Source organism: Trachurus japonicus, chromosome 19, assembly GCF_045865225.1.
Source record: "Trachurus japonicus isolate A0001 chromosome 19, Traja_1.0".
NCBI classification, from domain to species: domain Eukaryota; kingdom Metazoa; phylum Chordata; class Actinopteri; order Carangiformes; family Carangidae; genus Trachurus; species Trachurus japonicus.
The window spans coordinates 12,145,918-12,158,259 of record NC_140925.1 but is presented as its reverse complement, the minus strand read 5'-3'; the positions used below and the strand labels follow the sequence as shown (position 1 = coordinate 12,158,259).

At 41.1% G+C, this 12,342-nt stretch overlaps 8 non-coding genes across 8 annotated transcripts; all 8 read right to left on the bottom strand.

The window, feature by feature from the left end:
- Positions 1-4,664: 4,664 nt before the first annotated feature.
- Positions 4,665-4,778, bottom strand: LOC146967506 (U5 spliceosomal RNA). Its single transcript, XR_015034460.1, has one exon. It is a non-coding gene; the product is annotated as a U5 spliceosomal RNA (small nuclear RNA).
- A 595-nt stretch (positions 4,779-5,373) lies between these two features.
- LOC146967505 (U5 spliceosomal RNA) lies at positions 5,374-5,486 on the bottom strand. The gene has a single exon (XR_015034453.1). It is a non-coding gene; the product is annotated as a U5 spliceosomal RNA (small nuclear RNA).
- Positions 5,487-6,522: 1,036 nt separating this feature from the next.
- Positions 6,523-6,635, bottom strand: LOC146967504 (U5 spliceosomal RNA). Its single transcript, XR_015034458.1, has one exon. It is a non-coding gene; the product is annotated as a U5 spliceosomal RNA (small nuclear RNA).
- A 593-nt stretch (positions 6,636-7,228) lies between these two features.
- Positions 7,229-7,341, bottom strand: LOC146967503 (U5 spliceosomal RNA). Its single transcript, XR_015034470.1, has one exon. It is a non-coding gene; the product is annotated as a U5 spliceosomal RNA (small nuclear RNA).
- A 1,119-nt stretch (positions 7,342-8,460) lies between these two features.
- Positions 8,461-8,573, bottom strand: LOC146967502 (U5 spliceosomal RNA). Its single transcript, XR_015034456.1, has one exon. It is a non-coding gene; the product is annotated as a U5 spliceosomal RNA (small nuclear RNA).
- Positions 8,574-9,142: 569 nt separating this feature from the next.
- On the bottom strand, positions 9,143-9,257 carry LOC146967501 (U5 spliceosomal RNA). Its single transcript, XR_015034459.1, has one exon. It is a non-coding gene; the product is annotated as a U5 spliceosomal RNA (small nuclear RNA).
- A 1,622-nt stretch (positions 9,258-10,879) lies between these two features.
- Positions 10,880-10,992, bottom strand: LOC146967500 (U5 spliceosomal RNA). The gene has a single exon (XR_015034449.1). It is a non-coding gene; the product is annotated as a U5 spliceosomal RNA (small nuclear RNA).
- Positions 10,993-11,583: 591 nt separating this feature from the next.
- Positions 11,584-11,696, bottom strand: LOC146967499 (U5 spliceosomal RNA). The gene has a single exon (XR_015034452.1). It is a non-coding gene; the product is annotated as a U5 spliceosomal RNA (small nuclear RNA).
- Between the last annotated feature and the right edge of the window lie 646 nt (positions 11,697-12,342).

Below are 12,342 nucleotides of genomic sequence, written 5' to 3'. Positions count from 1 at the left end.
GCAACACCTAACACCCTAGCAACAGCTGTTTAACCCCCCCCCCCCCTCGGGCTGTTTCCGCAGTAGGCTACTTGGAAATTAAGTTGCACTTCATTACATATAATAATATATTTATTTTATAATATACTTAATAATATATGTGTTTGCCTTGAAAATGTAATGTTCTCTCAAGTAAATAACTTTTCTAAGTTAACCACAAGCAGAGCGATAGATATAACAGAGTGGCGACAGCCTTTGATGTCGCCGCCAGCGCGGTCACGTGGTTCATGTAGCTCCCAATTGTTCCAAACGAGGCTGCCGCTGTCATGTTCTGCTATGGGACAGACAGCACTGAGCTTGCTTTTGGACGGTAAATATTAAAAAATAAACCGTACAAAGGTATATTTACAACTGTTACTGAATTACTGTATGTACATCAATGTCAGTTTTCAAACAAAAGGCAAAATCTTCTTGCTTCAAGGTTTTATTTGTCACTCTAAAGTGAAGATTAGCCTGCCCTACAGTAAAAATGGCATAAGAAGAGGAGTAAAGCCATATATTAAGCGGGAATATATATATTTAAAGCAGATATCAGTGGAATGTTTTTGTTAATATAAGTCCTAAATAGTCCTATTTTCCGTCAGCAATCACTTACATGAAGTATTTCAGCCTAAACACGAGTCTCTCCGTCACTCTGCTCTGCTGTAACCCGAGGAGAAAATTTTCCTTGTGGGATACAAGTGTTATCCAATGAGGGGAGAGAACGGCATGAAGGGCTGTGTGTGCAGCCAAGGGATGCGCGTGTGGGGTGAATGTGGTGACGTAGCACGAGGACCAATTGACCCTTTGTCAAGGCCCCGCCCCCCACGGTTACTGTTGCTAGGTTGGACAAACAATGGTCACGGAAGGGTTAACTCCCATTGGAAACCATTGAAAATTAGGCAGATTTAAATTGCTTGTAAGGAAAATTTGAATTAACTTATACATCAGAAAAATAGTGCCCATGATAGAGGACAGACGTGGCTCAATAGTGATTGAACGGGCATTACCTGACTTTTCCGAAAAATGGGGTAAAATCATTGTTTTGGTCACTCACTAGCTAGTAGCTAACGGCGCTAGCTAACGTTAGCTACAAGCTAATCTCCGCCGATCTCCCGTTTTTCCTCGTAAAACTTCACAAAGTTCAAAAGACATTAGTAGCGGTAATGTTACGTTTGCTAGATAACTTTGAAGGTATTAGATCATCTCTGTCTATGAACACGACCAGAGAGTGGACTGGAGAATGAATGAGCTTCAATAGCACAAAGTACAGCCAGGGAAAAACAGGCTCACTTCTCATGAGGACTGCACACAACAACAACAACAAACAAAACTTTGCAGTTAACCCCTGACCTATGCCTAGAGCTCCCCCTAGTGGACCACCCCCAAACCCTATTATTAAGCTCAACTAAATACATAACAGTAGGTTAAAGTAATACAGTAGCCTACATGTTTATTGATGTCTTAGGTTTGGGGAATGGGATAAAAATGACTCCATGAATACGTTCCAGATATCATGAGTTGCTACTGCAGGAACCCCAGGCATATTTTAACCTTATTGAAAAATTATAAAGTAGTTTTTGCCGAAAAACTTGCTGTCTACCTATCTTGTTTCATAGGGTTTCATTCCAGGGTTGTCCAACCTTAGAATGTTGTGCAACATGTGACATGGGGAGGAGCGCTCTGATTGGTGGATCAGCAACCAATCAGAAGGCCAACAAAGGGTCAATTGAAGCCTGACAAGGGCGGGGGCTGCTAACTCATGGTGCGTTCAAGGAAACTCGTACTTTGTGTTTTTCCTTCCTGTGAAGTCATACCAGTTCGATCTGGTACGAGTTCACGGGTCGGAAGTTACGAGTGGCCGTTATAGGGAACTTTCACAGACAACAGGACGGTAAAAACACGAGCTACGGGTTACCTGGAACGCTACCAAGTCGTAGTTGTGACTTGAAGCTGTAACTTACGGTTTCAAAAGCCTGCCTTGAACACAGCATTAGCCGAAACGGCCATGCCGCTGTTATCTGCTTTAAGCATAAAAGATGTTCAATCAAACCCACACAGTTTGAAACAACGTTCAAAACACGCTTTAGCGCTGTCAACACGTCACAGTTTTAATATTTTGTTCATGCAAGAAAGTCACCGTTTAATCCGGAGTCTGTGGTCAGTTCATAACGTTTGTTAGAAACTTGCACCGATGTCTGTTCTGGGAGAAGTGCAGAGTCTGTGTGAGCCCAGACCGGGGACCAGGGGAGGCGGCTGTCACAGCAGCAGCAGCCGCTCTACTGAGCTGATCTGCCGGGGCCGACCGTCCGTCCTCCCGTCGGAGAAAACGAGCCAAGTAACGTAGTCTTTGTATTTAGAGGTTTACCGCTCGCTTGTTAAATTATTTTGAAGAGATTAATGTTGGTCTCATTGATGAAATTTAACAACTGTGGCAGTGGCATTAGTTTGTTTGAATGAAAAGTGAGCAGGGCTGCTTCTGGGCTACAGACTGAAATCACCACAGTTACGTAAATAAATAAATGTTTTTCAATGAACCGATCAGTCTAATAATTTTTATTTTGTTAAGTCAACATGGTTACTGTACTTGGGAAAGATTATTACCACTTTATAACTTAAAATTGGTCGGTATTTCGTCAACGTAGCTCAGTAGTTTCTTGCTGTGCAGCCATAGAAACAGACGTGGTCCAGCGCCGCGGGAGGAATGTTTGGAACTATTGAGGGCTCCATAACCCGGAAGTCGGCCCGCCATTTTTTACAACGGAGTCCTATGGGAGTTGTCGCTACCCGATCTGCGACGCTACCGGATCCGTGACAAAACTGGTCTGCGCATGCGCAGACCGGCCGCCATCTTGGACAGCTGCCTACGGCAACTCCACTTGGACAAACTTCATTTGGGCACTGCCCGATTTGCGTACATGCTTTAAGTTCTGTGAAATTAAAATACGGTACTGTGAAAATGATTAAAAAAAATAAATAAAATAAAATAAAAACCGCGTAGGTCCGTCATAAGACAGCCGCGGCAGACTCGTTTATTCAGTGAGTGTTGTGGTAGTTGTAATTGTTTGTGGTTGTCATGGTGATGAGGCCGGCGAGAAAAGAGGACAGTAAACATTAAAAGTCCGCCTGTGTTCCTGTTTTCTGAGCATCAAGATCCAGACCACCACAACCAACCCTCAATTTACATTACTAATAAAGTATTTAAAAAAATAAATAAAAAGATAAACCGTCTGTGGCGACGCACATAGGGCAGTGATCCTAAGTCAATTCAACTAAGTTTGTCCAAGTGGAGTTGCCGTACGTGGCTGTCACGGATCCGGTAGCGTCGCGGATCGGGTAGCGACAGGAGTGTCGCCACCAAGGGGGCAGTTGTCGGTCTGAGAAGTGAAGCTCACTTCCGCGTTCAAAAAACTGCAATCCCCTCGAATTCCTCTGGGGGCTGGTGTCAGAAGGGAGCATTCCCCATAGACCCCCATGTTAAAATCGCCGACTTTACATCCTCAGTAAACATGTTAAAAGCCTGGTGTCAGAACGTTTTTTCGTCTCAATCGATAGTTTCTACCCCCGCACACACTCTGAGGGGGGTGAATTTTTTTTTAACTCTACAGTTTTACTGTTATTAGGTTAAAATTCTGGCCAATCAGGGCGCGGAAACGTTGAGTGACAGGTCTGAGCAGCTCCGTGGACAGCTGCTTCGAGGCCAGTGGGCGGGTTCTCGGCCGGCCAATCCAACATGGCGCTGTTCAGGCCGCCATATTTGAGTCACAAAAACGACTCCCCAAAACCAATGGGTGACGTCACGGACGCTACGTCCATTCTTTTTACAGTCTATGGTCGCCACTCTGTTATATCTATCGCTCTGACCACAAGGTGGTAGCAGAGACTGATGTTACGCTCTTACGTAACACGTTACGATGTTACGCAAGTGATCATCTTGCGCCGCCGATACCGATCTTTTTTTTCTGCACCTGATAGATAAAACTGGATTTAAGCCTGACAAAATTAAGATAAAGTAAGTAAATTTGACACAAAAACTATAAACGATGAAGGAGAGACAGTTGCGGACCCGTGGCTTCATGTTGAACTGCTAAAGTCTACAAGCGATTCCGGTGAGTTACTAGCTAGCATTAGCATGCGAAAACTGATAAATGAGCCTCTTGCTAATTTTAAAAAAAACAAACAGTCGGAAGTTTCATTTAGAGGGCAAAATAATGTGTTCCTGAATGTTTGGTTGTTGTGCATGTGTGCTCTATAAAACCAGTCCTATGTAAACTTCGTGTTAGATGCCACCTGGTGCTGGCTAGCTGGGTGCCACACAGGTGTTATGCTAGCATACTGTATATTTTTGCTATTAGCAAAACACAGTTGCTAACAAGGTTTAACAACTCAAATTAAAGTATGCAGATATCTTCATGCTGTTAAACTGCCTAAATCTTTGTATGTGTCATGTGTTTAAAACAGTTTATGCACATGACATGGTACTATATGTTGATGTGTTGGAGACATTTACTTTACTGTAATACTTGCTATGACTTGGGATCTGTCAGATGACCCACATGCTGGTTTATCCATGTTGCGTCATAACCTTCAGTTAAGCATGTGCTGGCTCTTTTGAGTTGTTGTATTTTTCATTTAACAAATAAGGAAGCCCCGCACAAGGCAGGGCATCAAAAAATTAGTTTGAACTCATATTGTTCCTCTCCACGGAAATGTTTAGTAAAAGGCGAAAGATTTATACGATCTGAAAAGAAACATGAGTGTACTGACTTCATGGAGAGGGGTCAGGGGAGGTGACCCTCCGCCACATGGCCTACAGTGAGGGTTGTGCTGCACCGGGTAAAACGAAAACTAATCGATTGCAATTTGTATGATTTAAACAGACGACACAAATGAAAATAATATTTGCGGTTTCTCAATCCAGTGTGTGGTGTTAGTGTAGACAGGAGTTTTGTTTTGGTTCACCACCCCCACTTAAAATGGCCAAAATCACACACAGGTAAATCACATCAGGCACATGATCTGAACATTGTTACTCAGCCTTATGCCCTATTTAAACCTCAGACATTTAGTTTGTTGTGCTCCTGACTGTTGAAGTGAGAGTGAACACCATGGTGAGATGGAAAGAGTCGTATGATGCCTTGAAAAATAAGATTGTAGCAGTTTATGGTACAATGCTGACATCTTAATTACCGGTAAACATTACATTTTGGTTGCGGCACCCGTTGTCAGTTTTCTTGCTATTTACGATGATCTATCTATGATCTACGTACTGCATTTGTCTTTTTGCATCAGCTTTTTCAGCAGACTATAGTGTAATGAATTATATCTGACTTTTATTTTTGAACAAGCAAAGGAAGCCCCGCCGAAGCAGGGCATCAAAAAATTAGTTTGAACTCATATTGTTCCTCTCCACGGAAATCTTTAGTAAAAGGCGAAAGATTTATACGATCTGAAAAGAAACATGAGTGTAATAACGTCCAGGAGTGGGGTCAGAGGAGGTGACCCTCCGCCACATGACCTACAGTGAGGGTTGTGCTCACCTCAGACATTTAGTTTGTTGTGCTCCTGACTGTTGAAGTGAGTGAACACCATGGCGAGATGGAGGCCCAATTCCAATCCGACCCCTCACGGACTCACTGACTTAGAGGCGTGTTCACGGGAAGTCTGTGAGTGTGTGAGGGCTGTTCCGTTGTCAGATCATCAAGTTAGTGAGTCAGTGAATGAGCCCTTACTGCCCCCTTACCGTAAGTCAGCACCGATGCTGACTTTGGTAGGGGAATTACCCACAGTTCATAGCGTTGTGAAGTCAAACCTAACACATGGGGTGCAGTCGGAACGCAAGTGTTAAAACAAAAAGAAATTAACACGAGTAGTCAGAGAGAGCTCCGCCAGTCTCTTTATTGTTAATGGACAGGAGCCAAAAAAAAGGAATAGCCTACATAAAAAGAAAAGAAGTTTACTGTCAATATTAACGTGCAGTTTGTGATTATTGATGATGATTTGATCAGATCTGATCCAGGAACATTTTGTTTTGAGTCCGCCTCCCTCGCACACCTTGTGCGTATTGAAATTACAGTAAATTTATCGGTCCAAGGGCGGAGTTAAAAACATTTTGTTGTCAAGGTAACGTGTGGTGAGAGTGTGTAAGTGCTGTTCCATTCATGTTTACAGCATCTGGACCCTCACAGACTCTCACACTCTGTCACTTAGAGCTGACGTCACTTTAGTCAGTGAGGGTTCAGGGCTTGAGTCTTTAGGGGGCGGATTGGAATTGGGGGAACAAGAGCTGTCTTAGGCCTTGAAAAATAAGATGGTAGCAGCTTATGGTACAATGCTGACATCTTAATTAAACATTACTTTTGATTGCGGCACCCGTTATCTCAGTTTTCTTTGTTTTACTATTGTTACTATTTACGATGATCTGTCTATGATCTATGTACTGCATTTGCCTTATTGCACCTTATTGAATTATGTTCGACTTTGTATTTTTAGACAAGCAAAGGAAACCCCGCCGAAGCAGGGCATCAAAAAATTAGTTTGAACTCATATTGTTCCTCTCCACGGAAATCTTTAGTAAAAGGCGAAAGATTTATACGATCTGAAAAGAAACATGAGTGTACTGATTTCATGGAGTTGGGTCAGAGGAGGTGACCCTCCGCCACATCACCTACAGTGAGGGTTGTGCTGCACCAGGTAAAGCTAACTGATTGCAATTTGTATGATTTAAACAGACGACACAAATGAAAATAATATTTGCGGTTTCTCAATCCAGTGTGTGGTGTTAGTGTAGACAGGAGTTTGTTTTGGTTCACCACCCCCACTTAAAATGGCCAAAATCACACACAGGTAAATCACATCAGGCGCATGATCTGAACATTGTTACTCAGCCTTATGCCCTATTTAAACCTCAGACATTTAGTTTGTTGTGCTCCTGTTGTTGAAGACAGTGAGAGTGAACACCATGGTGAGATGGAAAGAGTCGTATGATGCCTTGAAAAATAAGATTGTAGCAGTTTATGGTACAATGCTGACATCTTAATTACCGGTAAACATTACATTTTGATTGCGGCACCCGTTATGTCAGTTTTCTTGCTATTTACGACGATCTGTCTATGATCTACGTACTGCATTTGTCTTTTTGCATCAGCTTTTTCAGCAGAGTATAGAGTAATGAATTATATCCGACTTTTATTTTTGAACAAGTAAAGGAAGCCCCGCCGAAGCAGGGCATCAAAAAATTAGTTTGAACTCATATTGTTCCTCTCCACGGAAATCTTTAGTAAAAGGCGAAAGATTTATACGATCTGAAGAGAAACATGAGTGTACTGACGTTCAGGAGTGGGGTCATAGGAGGTGACCCTGCGCCACATCACCTACAGTGAGGGTTGTGCTCACCTCAGACATTTAGTTGGTTGTGCTCCTGACTGTTGAAGTGAGTGAACACCATGGTGAGATGAAAAGAGCTGTCTGAGGCCTTGAAAAATAAAATGGTAGCAGCTTATGGTACAATGCTGACATCTTACAGTTTTTCTCAATCGCTTTGGTGCTATTCTCAGATCAGAATGAAAGTTCTCATAACTATTAGTTCAACCTCCACAACATGTAGTCATTTGTCCACATCATAGTAGCAGTTTCTCCTTCCTCTGAACAAAGTGCAAATGCTTTTGGACATGTATCAGTTGCTCTCATACAATTCTCTGCTGTTTTACAACATTATCATTTGTTTATGTCATGTCAGTCAAAATGAACTATACTTTTGAACGCTGAATAGTCTTTCCCTAAAAAACTAATAGTCCTCATTTCATTGCTTGAATCATTACATACAAAATTGTTGAACTAGTTTTCAAAATCTGTCAAACTAATTTGTTGGGAGAAGCACTGTGAATTCAATTATTCAAACATTTACAGTAAGGAACAACAGGTATGTATGGTATTGGACAGTAATTCAGCACTAAACAATCTGCACTGCTGTCATTGTGTCAGGCATTACTGTAAGAATAAAGTGTCCTAATGAAAACATGACAAAGCCATTTGATCTTGTTCATAAACGATGGTGTCAGGACTTCTCATTTTGACGACACTGACAGTTTCATTGACGTGAGTACTTGCTTTTGAGGGATGGACAATCCATTTTGAGCAAGTGACGCACTTTTGCAGGTCATCCACTAGGTTTTGCAGTTTGCAATAATTGTTCTGAGAAATGCACTAACTGTTGTGCAAATGTTAAGAGTGATGTGAGAAAAGCACCAAAGCGATTGAGAAAAACTGTAATTAAACATTACTTTTGATTGCGGCACCCGTTATGTCAGTTTTCTTTGTTTTACTACTTGTTACTATTTACGATGATCTGTCTATGATCTACGTACTGGATTTTGCATCAGCTTTTTCAGCAGACTATAGTGTAATGAATTATATCCGACTTTTTTTTTGACAAGTAAAGGAAGCCCCGCCGAAGCAGGGCATCAAAAAATTAGTTTGAACTCATTTTGTTCCTCTCCACGGAAATCTTTAGTAAAAGGCGAAAGATTTATACGATCTGAAAAGAAACATGAGTGTACTGATGTCCAGGAGTGGGGTCAGAGGAGGTGATCCTCCGCCACATGACCTACAGTGAGGGTTGTGCTGCACCAGGTAAAGCTAACTGATTGCAATTTGTATGATTTAAACAGACGACACAAACGAAAATAATATTTGCGGTTTCTCAATCCAGTGTGTGGTGTTAGTGTAGACAGGAGTTTTGTTTTGGTTCACCACCCCCACTTAAAATGGCCCAAATCACACACAGGTAAATCACATCAGGCACATGATCTGAACATTGTTACTCAGATTTTTGCCCTTTTTAAAAGACATTTAGTTTGTTGTGCTCCTGTTGTTGAAGTGAGAGTGAACACCATGGTGAGATGGAAAGAGCCGTATGAGGCCTTGAAAAATAAGATTGTAGCAGCTTATGGTACAATGCTGACATCTTAATTAAACCTTACATTTTGGTTGCAGCACCCGTAATGTCAGTTTTCTTTGTTTTACGATGATCTACGTACTGCATTTGCCTCACTGCATTAGCCTTTTCAGCAGACCATAGTGTAATGAATTATATTCGACTTTGTATTTTTTGACAAGTAAAAGAAGCCCTGCACAAGGCAGGGCATCAAAAATTTAGTTTGAACTCATATTATTCCTCTCCACGGAAATCTTTAGTAAAAGGCGAAAGATTTATACGATCTGAAAAGAAACATGAGTGTACTGACTTCATGGAGAGGGGTCAGAGGAGGTGATCCGCCGCCACATCACCTACAGTGAGGGTTGTGCTCACCTCAGACATTTAGTTGGTTGTGCTCCTGACTGTTGAAGTGAGTGAACACCATGGTGAGATGGAAAGAGCTGTCTGAGGCCTTGAAAAATAAGATGGTAGCAGCTTATGGTACAATGCTGACATCTTACAGTTTTTCTCAATCGCTTTGCTGCTTTTCTCACATCACTCTTAACATTTGCACAACAGTTAGTGCATTTCTCAGAACAATTATTGCAAACTGCAAAACCTAGTGGATGACCTTCAAAAGTGCGTCACTTGCTCAAAATGGATCGTCCATCCCTCAAAAGCAAGTACTCACGTCAATGAAACTGTCAGTGTCGTCAAAATGAGAAGTCCTGACACCATCGTTTATGAACAAGGTAGTCAAATGGCTTTGTCATGTTTTCATTAGGACACTTTATTCTCTAAGTGTTTTCCAACTGAACCTACAGAGTACTGTAAATCATTCCTGCACATCCAGACGTTCCAGTCACATTTTCATCTACATCACTCTGTCAATTGTAGCGATTGAAACAGATTCAATATTCCCAAAGATACAGTAATGTCATCTTTACATTGTATCTCTTTCAACCTTATGCCATTGTTTGTAATCACCATTGCACACATGTCTTGTTCTTGTAGCAGAGTAAAAAGGGCTCAGTCTCTTCCACCTCTGTGAGGTTGTCTTGTAATCCTATGTGATGCAGAGTAAAATGACAGTAATGTACAGTACATGTACTGCATCAACCATTATTACTGTAGTGTACAATACTGTAAAAGTGCTTCCTACTTGTAAAATGCTGTAGTACAGTACCGTACTGTAAAGATGGGAAATCTTTACCGTGGTTGCTGTAATACATTACAATACAGTAAATCTGTTCTCTAGTGAAGCTGTAAGTCTAAATGTAAATGTAAAAAAGTTCTTGTCCCACTGTATCTTACAGTAATGCCTGACACAATGACAGCAGTGCAGATTGTTTAGTGCTGAATTACTGTCCAATACCATACATACCTGTTGTTCCTTACTGTAAATGTTTGAATCATTGAATTCACAGTGCTTCTCCCAACATTTAAAATTAGTTTGACAGATTTTGAAAACTAGTTCAATGACTCAAGCAATGAAATGAGGACTATTAGTTTTATAGGGAAAGACTATTCAGCGTTCAAAAGTATAGTTCATTTTGACTGACATGACAAACAAATGATAATGTTGTAAAACAGCAGAGAATTGTGTGAGAGCAACTGATACATGTCCAAAAGCATTTGCAATTTTTTCAGTGGAAGGAGAAACTGCTACTATGATGTGGACAAATGACTACATGTTGTGGAGGTTGAACTAATAGTTATGAGAACTTTCATTCTGATCTGAGAATAGCACCAAAGCGATTGAGAAAAACTGTAATTAAACATTACTTTTGATTGCGGCACCCGTTATGTCAGTTTTCTTTGTTGTACTACTTGTTACTATTTACGATGATCTGTCTATGATCTACGTACTGGATTTTACATCAGCTTCTTCAGCAGACTATAGTGTAATGAATTATATCCGACTTTTTTTTGACAAGTAAAGGAAGCCCCGCAGAAGCAGGGCATCAAAAAATTAGTTTGAACTCATATTGTTCCTCTCCACGGAAATCTTTAGTAAAAGGCGAAAGATTTATACGATCTGAAAAGAAACATGAGTGTACTGACTTCATGGAGAGGGGTCAGAGGAGGTGACCCTCCGCCACATCACCTACAGTGAGGGTTGTGCTGCACCAGGTAAAGCTAACTGATTGCAATTTGTATGATTTAAACAGACGACACAAATGAAAATAATATTTGCGGTTTCTCAATCCAGTGTGTGGTGTTAGTGTAGACAGGAGTTTTGTTTTGGTTCACCACCCCCACTTAAAATGGCCAAAATCACACACAGGTAAATCACATCAGGCGCACATGATCTGAACATTGTTACTCAGCCTTATGCCCTATTTAAACCTCAGACATTTAGTTTGTTGTGCTCCTGACTGTTGAAGTGAGAGTGAACACCATGGTGAGATGGAAAGAGCTGTCTGAGGCCTTGAAAAATAAGATTGTAGCAGCTTATGGTACAATGCTGACATCTTAATTACCAGTAAACATTACATTTTGGTTGCGGCACCCGTTGTCAGTTTTCTTGCTATTTACGATGATCTGTCTATGATCTACGTACTGCATTTGTCTTTTTGCATCAGCTTTTTCAGCAGACTATAGAGTAATGAATTATATCCGACTTTTATTTTTGAACAAGCAAAGGAAGCCCCGCCGAAGCAGGGCATCAAAAAATTAGTTTGAACTCATATTGTTCCTCTCCACGGAAATCTTTAGTAAAAGGCGAAAGATTTATACGATCTGAAAAGAAACATGAGTGTACTGACTTCATGAAGAGGGGTCATAGGAAGTGATCCGCCGCCACATCACCTACAGTGAGGGTTGTGCTCACCTCAGACATTTAGTTGGTTGTGCTCCTGACTGTTGAAGTGAGTGAACACCATGGAGAGATGGAAAGAGCTGTCTGCGGCCTTGAAAAATAAAATGGTAGCAGCTTATGGTACAATGCTGACATCTTACAGTTTTTCTCAATCGCTTTGGTGCTTTTCTCACATCACTCTTAACATTTGCACAACAGTTAGTGCATTTCTCAGAACAATTATTGCAAACTGCAAAACCTAGTGGATGACCTGCAAAAGTGCGTCACTTGCTCAAAATGGATTGTCCATCCCTCAAAAGCAAGTACTCACGTCAATGAAACTGTCAGTGTCGTCAAAATGAGAAGTCCTGACACCATCGTTTATGAACAAGATAGTCAAATGGCTTTGTCATGTTTTCATTAGGACACTTTATTCTCTAAGTGTTTTCCAGCTGAACCTACAGAGTACTGTAAATCATTCCTGCACATCCAGACGTTCCAGTCACATTTTCATCTACATCACTCTGTCAATTGTAGCGATTGAAACAGATTCAATATTCCCAAAGATACAGTAATGTCATCTTTACATTGTATCTCTTTCAACCTT